Consider the following 19705-nt stretch of genomic DNA (forward strand, 5'->3'; position numbering starts at 1 on the left):
TCACGGCTATGTTTATGCAACCGGCCCCAGGGGTCCGTTCTTCTTCGTACGTCACTTAGGTCGCTAACTCAGTTAGCTGGATTTGATTGTTGATGATTTGGCATGATCTTGGATCGTTTGGTTCTTCGAAGCTCATCCTAGACTTGCTGTCATAGCAACAGGTCCGTACCCAGATAGCACACGTACGTCGCGGAGACGTCTGCTAAATATCGCTTCATCTTCTGTAGATCGGCCGCGAACATTGAAAAGTAAGACGTCTGCAATATCTCTGCAAGACGTCTTGGCGATGTCTTGAAACATTCGAAATTTTTACGAGCTGCATACATCTTCTGGAGATCTTGAATCCGAGCAAACGCAGACGAATCAGCTGACCGAAATGCTTAACTCTCATTGTTTACACTAATTTCTTGTTTAATTGTATTGAACACAAACAAAAAGATTTAAAAAAAAACCCTCAGCTGCATATAATTTGCCAGTTTTTTAAGAGTTTTGCATTTAATTTGCATTCATAAAATATAATTATTATATACCCTACCTCGTATCACGTGTAATATAGAAACATGAAATCATAGCCTTATTTGCGTTTAGTCCAGTTTCACTTGCATATTTTGCAGTTCTGACGAGACGCCTGCATATAAATTGCGTTCATGTTTTAAGTGCAGAATAAGACACATAAAGGTACTCAAAGGACCTTGTACACAGAAATAATCTTACTGGCAACATTTTAACAAATACACTGTAACCAATAATGGACAGCAGTCTCTGCACCGTTCTTTAACATATATCTATATAGATGAAGAAACCTTATACAATGTTAAAACACATTATACATGTATTCATTTGACCAGGTATTATCCAGCATCACAGCATGAATTGTTTCGACAAGTTTGTTTACCAAATTCAATTTATGAAACCTATGTGCTGAATGTTCATTACATCCAGAACTTAAAGCTATGACATTTACTACCTGCTCATTTAATCACTGCACAAGACCCAGAGCTGATCATGACACTTTACATTTTAGACTTTGCATGTTCTACATAAAGAAGTAATTCTTTAAAAATTAATGAATTTATAATAACCCTAAAAATGAAAGCATTAAAAACACTGTGATGTAGTAAGTGCTGAAAGTACCATGTGACACTATGAATATAATCACAAATAATGGAGACTGTTACACAAGACTTAGATGCAACTTTAATTACAATACAACATTCGGTACACCAGGGGATTTTAAATTGTGTGTCAGGAGGACCCACTTGTCCGTCACACAGTAGGTTAAGGTGTATTACACACCGTAATGATGCAACAACAGTTTGGCCAAATTAATAATTAACAATGACAATGGTTTTGAAAGAATATACCATAAAATATTTGGTTTTGCAAATAAACTTATAGTTACTTTACATCAGTGGTTCCCAACGTTATTCCCCGAGGCCCACCGCCCCGCACACCCTGTATGTCTCCCTCTTTTAACACACCTGATTCAAATCATCAGCTCATTAGAAGAGATCTCAATGAACTGAACTGAGGCTATATCCACACGAAGCCGGTGCATTCCCTATCCGATCATTTTTTTTCCTTGCTCTAAAAAAATAATCCGTAAACACGAAACCACTGAAACCGGTGTAGTATATATGCCGGACCAGTATGGGGCGCTGTAATTCTGCTACAGATATACACTATACACGGAGAAGAAGACTTTGAGCATGCGCATAACCAACGTATGGTGCTGTCGATGATCGCTTGTTGGTCACCACAATTGCATAGAAGCAATAGATTTTGCTGTAATAAAGCTAGTAGGCTTTAGTTGCTTCTGTAGCACGAACACAATCACACAGTACGCCGTTATTGTTGTTGCTGTTACGTGTGACGCTTCCGACACGTGATGTGATGACGTTTTCGCTTCACAAAATATACGGATTGGCTGTACAGACGAAACCGCAAGGGTGTCGGTTTCAGATTTATCCACTTTAGGACCAGGTTTCAAAAAATAGCGGTTTCACTCTCTGAAATCGCCGGATCCGTGTGGATGAAACGCCAATACGATAACAAATTTATGCGTATACAGTGATTCGCGTCTCCGTGTGGACAGCCCCTGAGTCTGTCAGATAAAAGAGTCAACAAAATGTGCAGAGCAATGGGCTTCGAGGAATAACGTTAAGAACCACTGCTTTACATTATGAAATATTATGAAAATAAAATGACTCCACTGAAAGAGAACAAATTTGTTTTACCCCATTAAAAAAATGTATATTTAAAAATATTTTAGTGGGTCTAGAATAGATTACACTTGTCTAATAGGTTTTGAAATGAAAAGTTTGGAAACCCCAGCTTTACACAATACTAGTCTCAATTAAAGTTAACATTAAGTTGTAATATAACTGAAATGAATAGCATTTGCAATTGACAGACATTAAATTAAACTGATGGCAGATGAGGTGTGGGGATGATGCTGGGCCAGAGTTGAATCTGTGCATCTTAGTAGATCAGGGTGGTTCATCCTTAAGTTCTGCATTAAAAAGAGAAAGGATCTAAAAAGAAAAAAATCGACATTGGACTATCAACCCCAAATTAATAATAACGCAATTACATGCAAACAAACCTGTCAACCGTCAATATGTAAGGAATAATTGACGACGGGCCATTGAATTAAAAGAAAATAATGCACACCCAAGGTGCAATGCGGCACGACCCGAAGCGGAGTGCCGTTAAACTGCAGGTGTGCCTTATTTTCAAATAATTCAAAGGACCGGAGTCAATTATTCTTCTAATACCACAGTTACCACAAACATTGCTCTGGTGCCTAATTTTAAGACATTTAAGTTAGGTGTGTGGTTATCAGAAATTAATGCATACCCACGGAACATTTCTCAGCCAATCAGAATACAGCATTCAACAGACCCGTGGTATAAATAACAGATACTACACACCTGTGTCCAATACATCAAGATTCTCACAACATTTTAGGGCTAGCTTATTACCACAGTTCTGGCTATTCTTCATATTCTGTGTGGTTGTTAGTTTGCAACTGTGACAAAAATGAACTTTTCATTAACATTACCATTTGTTCACTTAAGCTGACTTCCAAGAGCACAGTTATCTAACACAGTAAGTGTTTTTTAACATTAAATATAGATTTCTTTTTTTTTAGAGATACAAAGGACAAATGTCTCTGCTTGCTGCCTTCATCCGTGTGACCAATCAATGGTTGTGTTAAAAACATGATAATCAGGTGGTGACAATTCTGTGAAATATTGTGCAGTGTTACAGACAACTCGGATTTCTGATGTTATGTCATTAAATATCCTACCTCGCTCCGACCTCAATGCATTCCAGTCAATCACGTATCACATTTGCGTGTTTACCACATAATGAGACGCCAGGAGAAGTTTGTGCTCTTGTGCCAATTATGGCAGAAAACGGTTACTGGATAATTTAACATTCATGTTCATAAATATGTGCAGTAAAAATTGTTTAAAGTTTGTTTGCGGTTCATGTAAGGCTGTGAAAGGCTAGCCACCACCTTGTCTGCAATGTCAAATGATGCATCTCATTGAGGTCGGGGTTGATGGATCTGTCCCAAGTTGAGAGGTCGGATACTCAACTTTGTTTGCGGTTCCAGACTTCTTACGGGTTTGAGGTCAATAATATCCAACATCCAAGTTGTCTCGAACACAGCATTAGTTCACAGACTCCAGTTCAGTTCTATCTGTAACAACAGAACACAATAAAAACATCATCACATCAGACAAAGTATTTCATTTATAAAAATTGCACCCAAAGAAAAACCAAAATATTAAAAACATGAAAGATCAAAATCTTCATTTAAACCCAAAGGGGACCAGCCTAACACAGTCTAGTAATACCATTCTCTGCTACTTTGCTTGAGCGGAAGTACAAAGTCTGATGTAGTAAGGCTAAAAGGGGACATGGTCTTTAAATAAAACACCCAAAATGCCCCTCTTTTTAAGAGTTTTCAATGTCTCCACCACAGTAAGAATTAATTTCTTTCTCAATACTTGTCAGAATCCTGCCGGATCCTGTTGGTAGTTAAATCTAGTTTAGCATGGCAGGGTTCTGACAGTACATATGTTCTATGTGGGAAATGTGTGGTTGTAGTATTGGTTTATTCTGACCACGCATTTCCCGGGTCTCGTCACTTTTTCCCCGATCCCTTACTTGTGATTATTTTCCAGGTGTATGTCATTTGCTTTCTCCCTATTTAAGAGTCCTTGTGTGTGTTGTTCAGTACGGGTTCGTCTGTTGTTCTATCTTGTCTGATGCCAGTTGTTGTTTCGAGTTTGTTCCAGTTTCTAGTAAAGTATAGTTTGTTCTAGTTAAAGTTTAGTGTTTGGTTATATGTCTAGTTTAGTGAAGTTATGTGTCTTAGTGTTTTGATCAGTTTGTTTGCCCCATCGTGGGTTTTTGTTTTCTGTGTTTGTATTTAATAAATTATTATTATTATTTTGTATCCGTGTCTGCGTTTGGGTTCATCCTCCTGCCAAATTCCTGACAGAACGAACCCGTCAAAACTGAACCCAGCGGACCGGTATGGATATCTCCCAGTCCACCCAGCGAGCCACCCAGGCCCATTTATTGTTCGGTCTACGCCAGAAGGGGGCCGACATCAAGGCGTTCGCCTTTGAATTCCTTAAGACAGCGGGGGGTTCCGGTTTTAATGAGGCAGAATTAAAGACAGTATTCAACGGCTGCCTCGACAAACCCCTCAACCTCAGCGAGATGAGGTTGCTGAGACCTCTGGGCTTTCCGGACATGGTTAACTTTTTGATGAATCGACCTGAGCCCAGGGTCTCAGCCAAAGCCACTGACCCAGCCCCTTTGCCTCCTGTCCCGAGGGGTCCCATCATGGGATCAATAAGGCTGGGAAGTTCCGTTGCCCCCTCTCCGATCCCAGGGGGCTCTCTCTTACCTGTCACGGCTTCTGCACCTCGCCCGAGGAGAAAGAAGAGGAAGAAGGGGCTGATGTCACAGCCCTCTCCATCATCTCTCCTCGGGCAGCCAGCGCACCCGGAGCCGCCAGAGCGCCGAGAGCCGTCGACGCAGCCGCCAGAGCGCCGAGAGCCGTCGACGCAGCCGCCAGAGCGCCGAGAGCCGTCGACGCAGCCGCCAGAGCGCCGAGAGCCGTCGACGCAGCCGCCAGAGCGCCGAGAGCCGTCGACGCAGCCGCCAGAGCGCCGAGAGCCGTCGACGCAGCCGCCAGAGCGCCGAGAGCCGTCGACGCAGCCGCCAGAGCGCCGAGAGCCGTCGACGCAGCCGCCGGCACAACCCCAGCCGTGTGCGCCGCCGGCGCCAACCCAGCCGTGTGCGCCGCCGGCGCCAACCCAGCCGTGTGCGCCGCCGGCGCCAACCCAGCCGTGTGCGCAGTCGGCGCAGCCACAGCCGTCTGCGCAACCCACGCAGCCACAGCCGTCGGGACCCAGAACTCATATCCCACCCAATCCCATCCAGTCTGGACCACCACCTTTTTTGAACTTTGTTGTTCCCCCACCCCCCCTCCCTTGTTTATTGTTTTTGTTATCCCACCCCAACCCATTTGTTATCTTTTCTTGTCTGCCGATGTTGTTATTTCTTATGTTGTCTTGGTCCTTGTCTGTTTGTCTGTCTCTCGTGTCTCGTGTTTAGTGTTCCCCTTGAGGGCGTCTAGTAGCCGCCTTTTCGAGGGGGGCGTACTGTCAGAATCCTGCCGGATCCTGTTGGTAGTTAAATCTAGTTTAGCATGGCAGGGTTCTGACAGTACATATGTTCTATGTGGGAAATGTGTGGTTGTAGTATTGGTTTATTCTGACCACGCATTTCCCGGGTCTCGTCACTTTTTCCCCGATCCCTTACTTGTGATTATTTTCCAGGTGTATGTCATTTGCTTTCTCCCTATTTAAGAGTCCTTGTGTGTGTTGTTCAGTACGGGTTCGTCTGTTGTTCTATCTTGTCTGATGCCAGTTGTTGTTTCGAGTTTGTTCCAGTTTCTAGTAAAGTATAGTTTGTTCTAGTTAAAGTTTAGTGTTTGGTTATATGTCTAGTTTAGTGAAGTTATGTGTCTTAGTGTTTTGATCAGTTTGTTTGCCCCATCGTGGGTTTTTGTTTTCTGTGTTTGTATTTAATAAATTATTATTATTATTTTGTATCCGTGTCTGCGTTTGGGTTCATCCTCCTGCCAAATTCCTGACAATACTTAAACATTAAAGGTCACGTTTTTCCTGATCCCATTTTTCAAACTTTAGTTAGTGTGTAATGTTGCTGTAATAGCATAAATAATACCTGTAAATGATAAAGCTCAAAGTTCACTGCCAGCCAGGCGATGTATTTTCTTTAACAGAATCCCCCTTCCAATACAGCGAACGGCCGGTTTGTACTATACAGCCCTCTACTTCCCGGTTGAATGACGTCAAAGCAAGTGTGTTTGACTAAACTCCGTCCTGGCTAAGATAAGCTGCTATTAAATCACAACACACTAAACAAGTTACACAATCAGAACTCGTTACGTATTTCTGAAGGAGGGACTTCATAGGACAAAGAAGACATCAGCCCGTTTTTAGGACAGTGAAAGCACTATATAGATAAGTAGATTGTGTGAAAAATACCGCATGTGAAACATGTACACATGTTATATTGCGCACTGTAAACACAATCAAATCTTCAAAAAACACAGGAAAAACGGGACCTTTAAAGTTGTTCAGTATTATGGTTGTAATCAAGAAAATGACAATGCAATTTTATTTAAAGATCATATCCCCTTTGGGTTTAAATGCAGAATTTAATCTTTCATGCCATGAAGGCAATAACGCCGAAACATCTGCCCTTGTATTGTTTGATTAGAAAAACAGGTCTAAGCACCTAAAGCTGGGAGAGCATGGTGAGGGTGTTGATTGAACTAGATCTATTGACCCCTAGATAAAATAATTAATAAAAATAATGTTTTTTTCTTATCTGTCCTGTCCTATTTTGTACTGCAAAATAAACAAAAGCAAGTGACCATAGTATAAAGAGGATAAACTATGGGTAATAAGGTATTTAGCAAGGCTTACATTTAAACATTTTTGTTTTATCTCATAGACTATGTTTACACTGTCAGTTTAAATCTGATTTTTGTGTATATCCAATTTGAATGACTGACTGTACACACTGTGTATGACAACTCTTCGTGTTTGATTTGTGTGACCTGAGGCGCATTATCTTTTATCCAAAATAGCTGCATTGGTTTATAGCAATGACGTTGCGTTGATGTGTTTGAAATAAATGTGCTTGAGTTCATGCAGCAACAAACAGTTTTCATAAATAAAAAATAAAATATTGTCTTTTTATCCAATTCATCCGAGAAATCATTTGGTAATTAAAATAATGTACCCTAAAAAAACTTTCATTTGTAAGACCGCATTCATTAGTTTACTAAATATGGGAAGAGACTCACAGGTGGAGGTAGAAGTTTGGTCTTCACTTTCCATAGCTGGTGCACAGGGATTGTGGTAGGCTAGTGACACAATTGAAGAAGACTAGTTCAAAATCTGCTTTACAACAGAGGTTGAATTAAACGTTTTCATTTTGACAGATAAGGCTGTAACAAATCTGTCATAATCAATTAGGACTAAAATTAGGGATGCACGATATATCGGCCGACATATCATTATCGGCCGATAACTGCTTATTTTTAATATTATCGGTTATCGGTCTGATAGCAAAATTAGGCAGATAAATGAAAGCCGATAAATTATGGATTATTTTGGTTTGTTGAACCACTTCACTTGCTCATTGCTAGCCATGTGGAGTTTTGATTGGTGCTTTCTGTGGCATAGCACGAAGATGACACATGTTGCAGGCTTAAGAAGAGTATGCTAGTCTAGCGCAAAGACAAGATGTCCGCAGTCTGGGAGTTTTTCATTGTGAAATTAATAGGAATATTTATCGGCCTATATATATATCGGTTATCGGTATCGGCCAAAATTTCCATATCGGTGCATCCCTAACTAAAATATCAACAAAACACTTAGAAAATGAACAAAACCAACTATCTGAATCTGTCTGAACTCTAACATTGAGGTCTGGATAGACAAAGTGAGTGTTTATCTGTATAAAAGTCAAACCAACATTGAAGACTGATGCAGTTGTCATTAAGGCTGATTTTGTCAGACCTACCCCAATGCCTCTACACAAGTAGGCTATGCGCCACTTTTCATTTACACGTTTGCGTCGTTGTTCGCATCGATGTGCATTTACACATGCAGAACGCTAGTAGCCAATGTCCATAGGCATTTACCAATGTAAAATACAACATCAAGGCAAAAGCTGAAAAAAATAAAAAGTGGCAGAAAAACCCTTGTTGCGGGCCAATCACACCAAATGCGTTTTAAAGACGTGGAAACACAAGGTGCACCTTTATTTGGTCACTTTATAAAAAACAGTGCAGTGCAGCGCAGCTTTTTATATTGCTAGGCAACCACCGAGGCAGCTGTCCTGTCAATCAAATATCTAAGCGTGAGCGCTCGTTTGCTCTTAACTGTCATATAAGCAGAAACTTTAAAAAGAGGACTCTTGCACTGACTTTGATCGAAAGTGAGAGGTGCATAAACACACAGGAGACAGTAAGTAACTGAAGTATGTTTGTTTCAAATAACTGTAAACATCGGTCCTACAACGGAAGGCCTGCCTCTCCCAATATTCAATTGGACAATGGAAAGACACAAATGACGTCGGGTGCTTTTCGGCTCTTAGCGCTCCTTCAAAAACGCATGTTGCAGTAGGGGGCAAAAATGCAAGGCGTTCAGTGCCATTAACGACGCACATAACGCTCAATGCTGCAGTTAAAAAAGATTTACCTCAAAGTAAAGACAACTGGATCTGAAGCGTAATGATGGTCTTCAGAAGGCCTCTCATGGTGGTCTTGATTCAGAGGTTTGAGAAGACTACCAAGCACCAGAGCCAGCTAACAGGTGGACCAAACATCAAGCCAGAATTCTGCATGAGTCAGGTAAGCAGAATAAAAGACGCTGTAAATAAACAATAATAAAAGATGGTCATTAATGACTTAATGCTTTTATATTCATGTTAATGCTTTGAAAATTATCTTATCTCTTTCAGAATTTATGTCTTTTGATATTATTGCCAAATGCAACAAATGGAAAAAAGCATACTTTATGACAACCTTAGCAGCAGAACCCAGGACTTTCTCCTGGGTAGACGAGAAAAAAAGTTTGGTATCAACACCGATCTAACAATTATGGTAAAAGATAAAGTTTTATGATCCCTGCATTCAGGTAAGAGTATGGGGTAAGTTGACCATTCTATGGGTGTTTCTCAAATGCAAGGTTGCATCCTATGGAGGCTGCATCCATCTTAGACCTGTCCTTCTGAGATTTCGAGGTTAGAATCCACCTCAAAAGCCAGAATGAGATGGTTTAGTTTGATGTCCAAGGCAATGTCATAATGGTTTCCATCCCAGTGGTCATGGCATGAAAACTTTAAAGAGAGAAGTTGAAAATTAGCAATGCATCACCAAAAAAAAAAATCCAATACTGTAGTACAGTGAATAAAAGTCATGTATCAACAGTATCTTTACAACATGGACAGTTAAACCTTTTTTAATTTAATTCAAACAACAAAAGAGAAAACAAGCAGATTGAGATGTCCTTCGACGATGCTTGATGACGTGGCAGCCGAGACATGCAGCATTCTAGGACGCAGCCTTATAAAAAAAAAAAAAAAATGGACGCAGCCTTATTTATTTTTATTTATATATGTATAATGTACCCCCTGACTGAACTTGTATTTCTTATTATTTAAACAAATATATTAAAAATATTTTTAAAAGAACGCAGCTGTGCGTTTGAGAAACGACCGGAAACGACTTATATGTCGCGAGGCCATCACGTGACCACAATATTTACCAGAAGACCGTTATTTGCTCGAGTTCCCTCAACTTTTTTGTCGCAAATAACATTATTAATAACCTGTAAATAATAAAATTTTTATACATTACGTTCCTCTTCACGTTGTAATAGTATGTTTTTGGTTTAATAGTCGGCTTTAAGTTAGTTTTTCTGTCAGTTTGATCGTCAAAATCTTGGTAAGTAACTTATAGCTTGTCATTCCTGTTTTTAATTGTTAGAAATACGAATTAAAGAACAGATATAACTAATATAACTGAAACAATTAATAAATATAATTATGGAACCACGCCAATAGAACAACGTTAACGGTTTTAAATGGTTTTTAGGAAAAGGTCTGACTGAAATTAACGTAATCCGTATAAGGGCCATTTTAACGTAACGTTACAGGGCGGGAAAGGTTTGAGGCATTTAATAACTCTATTAAACTAGCTGGTTTATCCACACCAGTGCGTAACATGTAAAGTTAACGTTACAATGTGGCTTCGGGACTTTGCAGCGACCTGAATAGCATTGCATTGATAAACGTTAATAAGCTTTTAATCGCATATAGAACATTAATATAAGACGATAATTCTGTAGATCGACTAACTTACATGCATGCATAACATATTAACTTACCTTGACACTGAAACTGCCGTCGTCAGCACTGTTGCTTCACCCGTTGGAACATCCTACTAGTTTAGGGAGTTAAAAATCGAGCTGGAAAAGAACAACAAATCGTTCTACACGAGACCCAAAAGCTGCAAAAACCGATTGAGGTTACACTCTATTGAATGATCGCAACGTTGAGTGGAGGCAGCCCACACATCTCTCAGATGTGTTTGACTTCATGCTGATCTACGCGCAAACCGATCGTGACATCAAGTACCGCGAGTTCAAACCTTTTCCGGGGCTTTCCCAAACTCTCGCGGTACTTGATGTCATTCCACGTGCTGTCTGCGCATCTCGGTGTTAAGTCAAACACACCTGAATGTATTTGTTGGCTGCACTCCCTTGCGCTCAGTGATGTAGGTGTAACGAAATAAATGTATTAAATTGATATTATATAAATAAATATTGTTATAAAAAATCTTTATAAAATGATTAGCTGTCATTAATAAATTAATATTTGATTTGAAACATCAGTATACGTAAATTTCCCTCAAGTTATGAAATGCCTAAATAAGATCAAAATGGTGAAAATACAACAATGTATATTTGACCAATTTAGCATTTATTAACTTTTGCCTTTTTAAATTGACTTCAGAAAGTTATCTACAGCCACACATCCACTGTATACCAAGTTATGATGATCAATTATGAGAATGCAAAAGGATTTATAGATCAGTAAACAATCAACAAAAAGGTAATGTCTTAATATATTTCTGCTTTTGTTACTTATTCATGTATTTGAATTACATAATTCAAAATCAAATGTTAATAATTATAGGGTTTCAACTTGTTGCAGCTTTACAAAAAATGTAGAATTTGTAGGAGCATGGACAACTGAGTAACAAAGTCATATTATGCAGATGGGTGCTCATGGTGGCCTCCAAATAAATACATGGACAGGCTGCTAAAGAGGGTCAGGATGATGGAGATGCAAGAGCCAAAGACAGCACGGACCAAACACCAGGCCAGAATTCTGCATGAGTCAGGTAAGCAGAATCTGATTACACTGTATAAAATCATTAATTCATAGACAGTACAATTAATAACACATTATTTTTCATAGCTGTAAAAAACAAAAGAATGAAACAGTACCTGCATTTTAGTTTCCAGCCTTTTTCACAAAGTTGCCGACAACTGGAAGAATGTCCCAAATTGCTGAAAAAAGAAATTCAGTAAGTCCTTATAAAAGAGACAGTTTAAAAGGTAAAACGGCTTCATTTACCTTAAAAAATACCCCTAAATCCTTAAAGAACACGCCCACATTTTGGGAATTTAGCTTATTCACCGTATCCCCCAGAGTTAGATAAGTCCATACATACCTTTCTCATCCCTGTGCGTAATGTAACTCTGTCTGATGCAGCCCCCGCTAGCTTAGCTTAGCACAAAGACTGGAAGTGAATGGCTCCATCTAGCATACGGCTTCCAAACATGACAAAATAACGCAAACATTTTCCTATGATGTGTTGTGAGTTGTATAGTCAAATTCACTGCCAGTCTTTTGTTCTGAGCTAAGCTAGCGGGGGCTGCGTCAGACAGAGTTACAGCATGCACGGATATGAGAATGGTATGTATGGACTTATCTAACTCTGGGGGATACTGTGAATAAGCTAAATTCCCAAAATGTGGGCGTGTGCCTTTAAAAATCAGCACCCCTAGTTAATTTGGATGCTAAAACCTAAGGCAGGTCCAAGCCTAGGATTTAGTGTGTTTATTTGTAAATGTAAAAAATGCAGCTAACCAATCCCAGCTCCAGTGGGCAGGTTAAAGAGTATTTTTTATATGAGACAGAAAACAGAAAAACATTTTTAATGGCATTTAAAGACAACATACAACTTCATAAAACTACATTTTCTGTTTAATCCATAGATTGAGTAATTTTCACTCTAGAGACCCTGGGGTGACCACCAAGGACGAATGAAAAGTAAGTGACCTACAAAACAAAAAACATTAATATTTTACGACTGTTTCAAGATAAGTACTCTGCATATCTATAGCAATGGACTCTATGCACGGCAGCGCTTGACGTGTTTCCGGTGATATCTCAGGATGCTGGACTACTTCCGCCAGTCATAGAGCGCTATGTTATTTTGGCTGTTTGGTTGCACAAACAGCCAAAATAACACAGCAAATTTTGTTGATGCTTGTTTACTTTACATAGAAATAACTTATACTCCACACTTAATACCATAATGACATTTAAACGTATGAAAGTATATTTTTTAGGACCGAACTTCTAGCCACCACTGCTGTGTCATAGCGTTTACAGCGACTCACTGGAAAGCATGCCAACTTCTACACTGCTACCCTGTATCTGCATTACCAATACCAAGTAAAAATGTTTTGACAATCGATGTGTACATGAATCTCTTATTTAACCTTATTTAAAGACGTAATACATTACCAGCGTGATTAGCCTGCTGTTCGAATCGTAAAAATAGCACAATGTAAGCTCTGCTAGTACAGGCTAGCTGAACATATCTTAAAGGGATACTTCACCAATTTAGCATTCAGCTTTGTATCTGTAGAAACCCGGCAGTATTACTGAATGACCATGTTTCCCTCCCTCATTTCCCCCTGAGAGGAGAGATATCTGCATTTTGGTTCTGCAAAAAAGTCCTCCGATGATGTAATATGACGATTTTTGCATCATCGGAGGACTTTTTTGCAGAACCAAAATGCAGATATCTCTCCTCTCAGGGGGAAATGATGGAGGGAAACATGGTCATTCAGTAATACTGCAGGGTTTCTACAGATACAAAGCTGAATGCTAAATCGGTGAAGTATCCCTTTAATGATTATACAGAGACGACACATACAACTTGTAACCTTTTTTCGAGTTTGCACATCTGGACAATTCTTCACAAATCACAGGTTGTAAATTTGGGTAAATTCAGCAAACCACCGAGTACATTTGAGCGATTCTGCCGTCAATCCGTTTTAAATATCCCGTACCGGAAACTGAATAGCAGCCTTGAGTCAAACGCGGAAGTTAAGCGTGCATAGAGTCCATATGCAGATTCTTGAGTAAGAATTTCTCTCAGACAATATAGACTCAGATGGCTTCATGGTTGACCATATTTGTAGTTTAACAATTTCTATCATGTTAAAGTTCTCACACAAAAATTGCTAGTCTAACAATTCTACAAGAAACCTTGTTCCCCACAAAGGCTTGATGGGTTGTGCAACTTACCTGCTTCCCTTTACAGCTCCAGTGAGTGTCTCTAAGGTAGATCCTAATGCAGATGGATGGAATGTTGATCCGCCTAACATGCAAGGTAAAAGAGCATTTGATAGCATAGTGGATAAACAAATAGTTTTTTTTTCATTTTCACAGCATTTTCAAAAACAACATAACACTTGCTATTATATTGTTATATATTACATGACAATGTCTAACTCTGATCCATACAAAACAGATTTTCTGTACCGAGAACTTTGGATGACCATCAAGACAGTACGTTTTCAAAAATCTGACCTCAATTTTAGTAACCATTTAAGGATTGTTTTTCTTTTAGTTGATTTAAATAATACCCTAAAGTCCTCCGTTCATCTTCGGAAACACAGTTTAAGATATTTTAGAAGTAGTCCGGGAGTTTGCTGGCCCTCCATTAAAGGTGTGTGTGCGATATACTGTTCATGTCCAGTTAGGTAGTGGAGCATCATCGGGGTGGTTCATGTGGCATCGGTGGGTCAGTTGGAGTTTGTTGAAGCATCAAAAATACATTTGGGTCCAAAAATAACGACTTAATTCGGCATTGTCTTCTCTTTCAGGTCTGTTGTGAACCGTGTGCATGACACTGCTGCCGTACGACGCTGCTGGCGTGTTATCTGGTGCACCCAAGCTTTTTTTCGTTTACAGTCTGAGGGAGACGCTGTAAACAAAATCTTCGCAAACAATCTTCGCAAACAAAATCTTCGCAAACATTTCTGAGGATAACAAGTCAGCAGCGCCATTGTGCACGCGCATTCGCAACAGACCCGGAAGAGAAGACAATGATGAATAAATAGTTATTTTTGGACCAAAATGTATTAATGATGCTTCAACAAATTCTAACTGACCCACTGATGTCACATGAACTACTTTGATGATGTTTTAATTAACTTTTGGGAAATAAGACAGTATACAGCACATACATTTTTTGGAGGGTCAGAAAGCTCTCGGACTAAATCTAAAACATCTTACACTGTGTTCCGAAGATGAACGGAGGTCTTACAAGTTTTGAACAACATGAGGGTGAGTCATTAATTACATTATTTTCATTTTTGAGTGAACTATCCCTTTAAATGGAAAACACCACTGCTTTCCAAAATGTTACTATGTTTTTACCTTAGACGAATGAATACATACCCATCTTTTTTCAATGCGTGCACTTAATCTTTGTACAGCGTGTTGTGAATGTGTTAGCATTTAGCCTAGCCCCATTTATTCCTTAGGATCCAAACAGGGATGAATTTAGAAGCCACCCAACCCTTTCATGTTTTCCCTATTTAAAGACTGTTACATAAGTAGTTACACGAGTAAGTATGGTGGCACAAAATAAAACATGGCAATTTTTTAAGCGGTTAAAAATGAGAACTATATTGTATGGCAAAAGAGCACTAAGTTTGCAGCACTTCGACCTCGGCGCACAGTAACATCATCACTCCTGATTACTCCACCTCTCGCTCAAACTCAAAAGAGGGGGAGTAGTCAGGAGTGATGATGTTACTGCGCTCTGAGGAATGAATGGGGCTAGGCTAAATGCTAACACATTCACGACGCGCTGTACAAATATTAAGTGCATGCATTGATAAAAGATAGGGATGTATTAATTTATCTAAGTTGAGGTAAGAACATAGTGAAACATTGAAAAACTGTGGTTTTCCTTTAAAAGCAGCACCCCTATTTATTTTGGGTGCTAAAAATATTTGCCACAGACAGTTTAAGGCCTTATGCTGCATTTACACCGCCAACAACCTAGTCACTGTGTGTCAGCCATTTCTTTTAATGAGTTTATCAGAAGGCGTTCCCAATTCTGGTTGTCCTAGTAAAAACTACAAACAAATGAGTAACAATCCTCTCAGTAAATGACAAAAGAGTGATGACAAGAACTTCACTGCTTCACTCTCATTGGTAGTTGCTCCCAAAAGTCCTTCATCAAGTTGAACTTTCCTCAATGTTGTGGCATAGCTGGACATGCCCACTTCCTGTTGTCGATGGTCACAGTTGCTCATGTTGCTGAATGGGGCAAAGCTTCCATTGGAATGAACGAGATTGTGTTGCTAGTCGCTGGCGGTGTACAAGCAGCATTAGTGTGTGTCTTTAAAAATATATCAAATGCAAATTACCTGACCTAACATTCCCAGCTACAGAGGGCATCCTTTATTCAGTCCCTAATGCAGATGGTTGGAGTGTTGATCCACCTAACATGAGGGGTAAAAGAGCGTGTGTTAGCATAATGAGAAAGAAAACAGAAACACATTATTAGTGGCATTTGAAGACATAACTTAACACTTGTTTATACTACATTTTCTGTTTAATCCATAGAGCACTCGTTTTGAGTCCTGAGACCCTGGGGTGACCACCGTGAACAAATACAGAGTAAGTTACCTAAAAAAAACAATAATAATATTTATTTATAAAAAGTTCTTATAAAAAAGCATCATCATTTACTCAGATGAAGTGTTACCTTACCAACATGTTCAAGGAAGGTGCAGGTCTGATGATCCATCCAACATAAAAAAAAAACAGTAAATTTATACTTAGTTACATCTGTTGTAAAACAGACAAATGCAGTTATAAGAATTTTAGCTAAACTACACACCTATTTGATTCTTAAGTTTAAATAAATCAAAATAATGCATTTAATAGTAAAAGCATTTTAAAAGCTACACTCCTAATTCATTTATCTTTGCTATTGCAGCTGCAAAAAGGCAGTCTTGACGGTTCTAGGATGAATGCAAATAAAGACTGACCACCTGACTTCAGCGGTCCAGTCTCTTGTGGGAAGCAGGTATTTGTTACCCCAAATACGGATGAAGAGTGACGAAGAGGATGATGACTTTTTTCTCAAACATCATCTGAAGATCTTGACAGGCTGGAGACAAAATTAACAGACTGAGGGTTTATACAAAGAATCTTACTCAGCCAATATTAAAGATAAGATATTTTTACAAAATGTTCTTTTCATTGTTTAGGATGATTTTATGTAGAAAACAATACATCACAAAAAAGACTTTAGCTGTGTTTTCACAGGCAGAGCCTTACACACACACACACACACACACACACACACACACACACACACATACACACACTAACCACATTTATATTTATAAGTTCAGCTCATGAAATGAAAAATGGGGGCAAAATTTTTTTTAACAAGTGCAATACAAATATCAACCATAATACTGATCGTTTTAAAAAAGTAAGCCACTATATCTTTCTAGAATCTTACACAAGACTCAGTTACATGAACGATCAAAATAAATTAACGTCAGACAGGTGGGCGAAATATCAATATTAAAGCATGAATAACTGTTATCAACCCAATTTCAAGGTATTATTTAAATGATCCCACACCAAACAGTTTATTATTTGAATGCATTATTACTACATAACGTTACCTTAAGCATGGCTGTTTCTCAATTCCAAGAACGCAAAGAACGGACTTGCGTCCTCGTGGAGATCGGTCTTGCCAGGCGACCTTAGAAGAACGAACTCGGAAGTTTTGCCGCAATGACTTCTGGGGCGTAAAGCGATTTCAGCAAGTCTGCACTCGATGCATCCTCGATATCAAGAACACATCCGGGTATTTTCATGCGTCCTCTGTCCTTGCGTTCTTGAGAATTGGAATGAACTTCGACCGTTAATGATGACGTAGAGCGAGGACACGAGGACGCAAGATCGCTGAAGAACGCATATTGAGAAACAGCCCATGTGTCCCACGCCTTTCTTCTTCTTGGCATTGCGAGGTCAAGCGGATGTTGTTATGTAGAATCACGACCTTGACGTAAAGACGCACATCCGTAATTTATTTAACAAATGAAAACACTTTCGGGTAATTTTATCTTCTAGATCCTAATTAAAGCTATAAAGAAAGAGCAGCCTATCACGATTATTTCCCTATTTCCTGGTAATTTTTTGAAATGTTTTATTTTAGAATGGAGATTAATAAAGCAGACGCGGAAAGGTTTTGATTATTTTAAATATGTTTATATGTTGTTGTTTTCGCATACTGTCATGTAAAAAATATATTTAAAGATAAATGAATGAAAGTTTTCATTGTTTAATTTGAATAAATGTGTTTTATAAAATCAACAGCTGCCTGTTTAAGATCAATTGAAAATTGTGTTTTTATTACTTAATATCGATGACACAGCTTGCATGTGTAGATGTGTGTAGAAATAATTTGCTGTAGTTTAGGGCAATTCAATTTGTTAATGAGGGATCTTGTAATCTTACAAACATCTGGGAAAGAGCGGCTTACCGTCTTTCTAAGCTCTTCTAAAGATCTTGGAAAGAGCGGCTCCGCATCTTTTAAAGCTCTTCTTAAGATCTGTGAAAGAGCGGCTTGCCGTTCTAACATCTTGTAAAGATCTGGGAAACGGCCGCTCGCCATCGTTCTAAATAACATACATCTTGTAAAGATCTGCTGGGTGTCTTGCAAACAGCTGGGTCGGACGTCTCGGCGACGCCTTCCAGATGAGCAAACGCCCTAAATAATACGTCTTCCAGACGAAAAACAAGACATCGCGCAGACATCTCCGCGACGTACGTGTGCTATCTGGGAAATGTGTGTGTTTCTTATGGTAACAAAATATTGTTTTTATAAACGCACCCGCAAGAGTGCTTACTCGATCTAAAAAGTATGACCACATCAGTCCAATTCTAGCATCTTTACACTGGCTACCAGTTAAATATCGCATACAATTTAAAATATTACTAATCACATACAAAGCCTTAAATGGCCTAGCGCCCTCGTATATTAAAGAACTACTATCAGAATACTATCCATCACGTAAACTACGCTCACAAAATTCTGGTCACTTAATTATCCCTAGAATATCAAAAGTGTCTAAAGGTGGTAGATCCTTTTCCGACTTAGCCCCTAAGCTCTGGAATGATTTACCAAATAATGTTCGAGTATCAGACACAGTCGATCAATTTAAATCTAAACTTAAGACATTCTTCTTTAACAAAGCATTCACATAAAATGTCCAGTAAATGTACTTTTCCCACAGTAGTTATTTTGTCTAGAGCAAAGTACTCACATACCACATATGGGTAATATACTTATGCCGCAATAGTTAGCCTGTCTGGAACCGAGCTGACTTAAACCCCTATAATGTAGTATGACACTTGCATTACATGCGAACGGCCCCTACGCTAATAGAACTCTGTTTTTGTCTCCCTGTCTTGTCCTCGACCCCGAGGACAATGAGACAAACAGACCCAGTTCCTGTTGCTGTGAAGGTCATCGCACCACTGATCTATTGGCTGTCCTTCAACGTGATGACCAGCCGATGCCCGACCAACGATCACCGGCTAAACCAGTTTAATCCGCTTACCCGCCTCCTATCCCTACCGTATCTATCTAATATATATATATATATATATATATATATATATATATATATATATATTAATTCCTCCGAAGGGTTTTTGTCCTTCTAGGAGTTTTTCCCATTGGGTTTTTTCCTAGGGGGTTTTTCGTCCCAGGGAGAGTCAGCCAACTTTGGCTTAACTTAGCACTTTACTGTATACGTTACATTATTAATATGCTCGCTTGTACGGTTTAACCTTAGTCGCTATCTCTACTTCTTATATTATCTATTGATTTTCCGTGTTCTTCTCTACATCTTTTCATGTTAAGCTGCTTTGCAACAATTAACACTTGTGAAAAGCGCTATATAAATAAAATTGAATTGAATTGAAGTCTACCACAGTGGTTCTCAAACGTTTTCAGCGTGCAGCCCTCCTTGTGTACAGTGCATTTCTTTGCGCGCCCCCAAAGAAAATTTATGACAAATTTGTTCTATAATGTAACATTTTAATAAAACATAACACATACAATTATTCAAAGTAGTGCTGTTGGTTAGTAGCCTTATATATTTTTTGTGACTATACTATATATGTTTTAATCATTTATGTTTTAATTGACAGTGCTTCA

General features: G+C 39.0%; 2 long non-coding RNA genes across 8 annotated transcripts; one reads left to right on the forward strand and one right to left on the reverse strand.

Moving 5' to 3' along the window:
* Positions 1–743: 743 nt before the first annotated feature.
* On the reverse strand, positions 744–9501 carry LOC141362045 (uncharacterized). 3 transcript variants are annotated; one of them, XR_012368005.1, is made up of 5 exons: positions 9147–9501; positions 8832–9002; positions 7430–7489; positions 3527–3712; positions 744–2534 (listed from the first exon to the last, which is right to left on the reverse strand). It is a non-coding gene; the product is annotated as an uncharacterized lncRNA (long non-coding RNA). The 3 variants fall into 3 exon arrangements; XR_012368004.1 differs by having other exon boundaries at positions 744–3712; positions 9147–9497; XR_012368006.1 differs by lacking the exon at positions 7430–7489 and having other exon boundaries at positions 744–3712; positions 9147–9492.
* Positions 9502–11399: 1898 nt separating this feature from the next.
* Positions 11400–16711, forward strand: LOC141362047 (uncharacterized). 5 transcript variants are annotated; one of them, XR_012368010.1, is made up of 8 exons: positions 11414–11539; positions 11657–11725; positions 12420–12474; positions 12777–12882; positions 13760–13828; positions 13970–14007; positions 16081–16134; positions 16457–16711. It is a non-coding gene; the product is annotated as an uncharacterized lncRNA (long non-coding RNA). The 5 variants fall into 5 exon arrangements; XR_012368012.1 differs by lacking the exon at positions 12777–12882 and having other exon boundaries at positions 11400–11539; positions 11657–11756; XR_012368008.1 differs by lacking the exon at positions 12777–12882 and having other exon boundaries at positions 11617–11725.
* Positions 16712–19705: the final 2994 nt, after the last annotated feature.

The sequence above is a fragment of the Misgurnus anguillicaudatus genome, chromosome 25 (assembly GCF_027580225.2).
Source record: "Misgurnus anguillicaudatus chromosome 25, ASM2758022v2, whole genome shotgun sequence".
Taxonomy (NCBI): domain Eukaryota; kingdom Metazoa; phylum Chordata; class Actinopteri; order Cypriniformes; family Cobitidae; genus Misgurnus; species Misgurnus anguillicaudatus.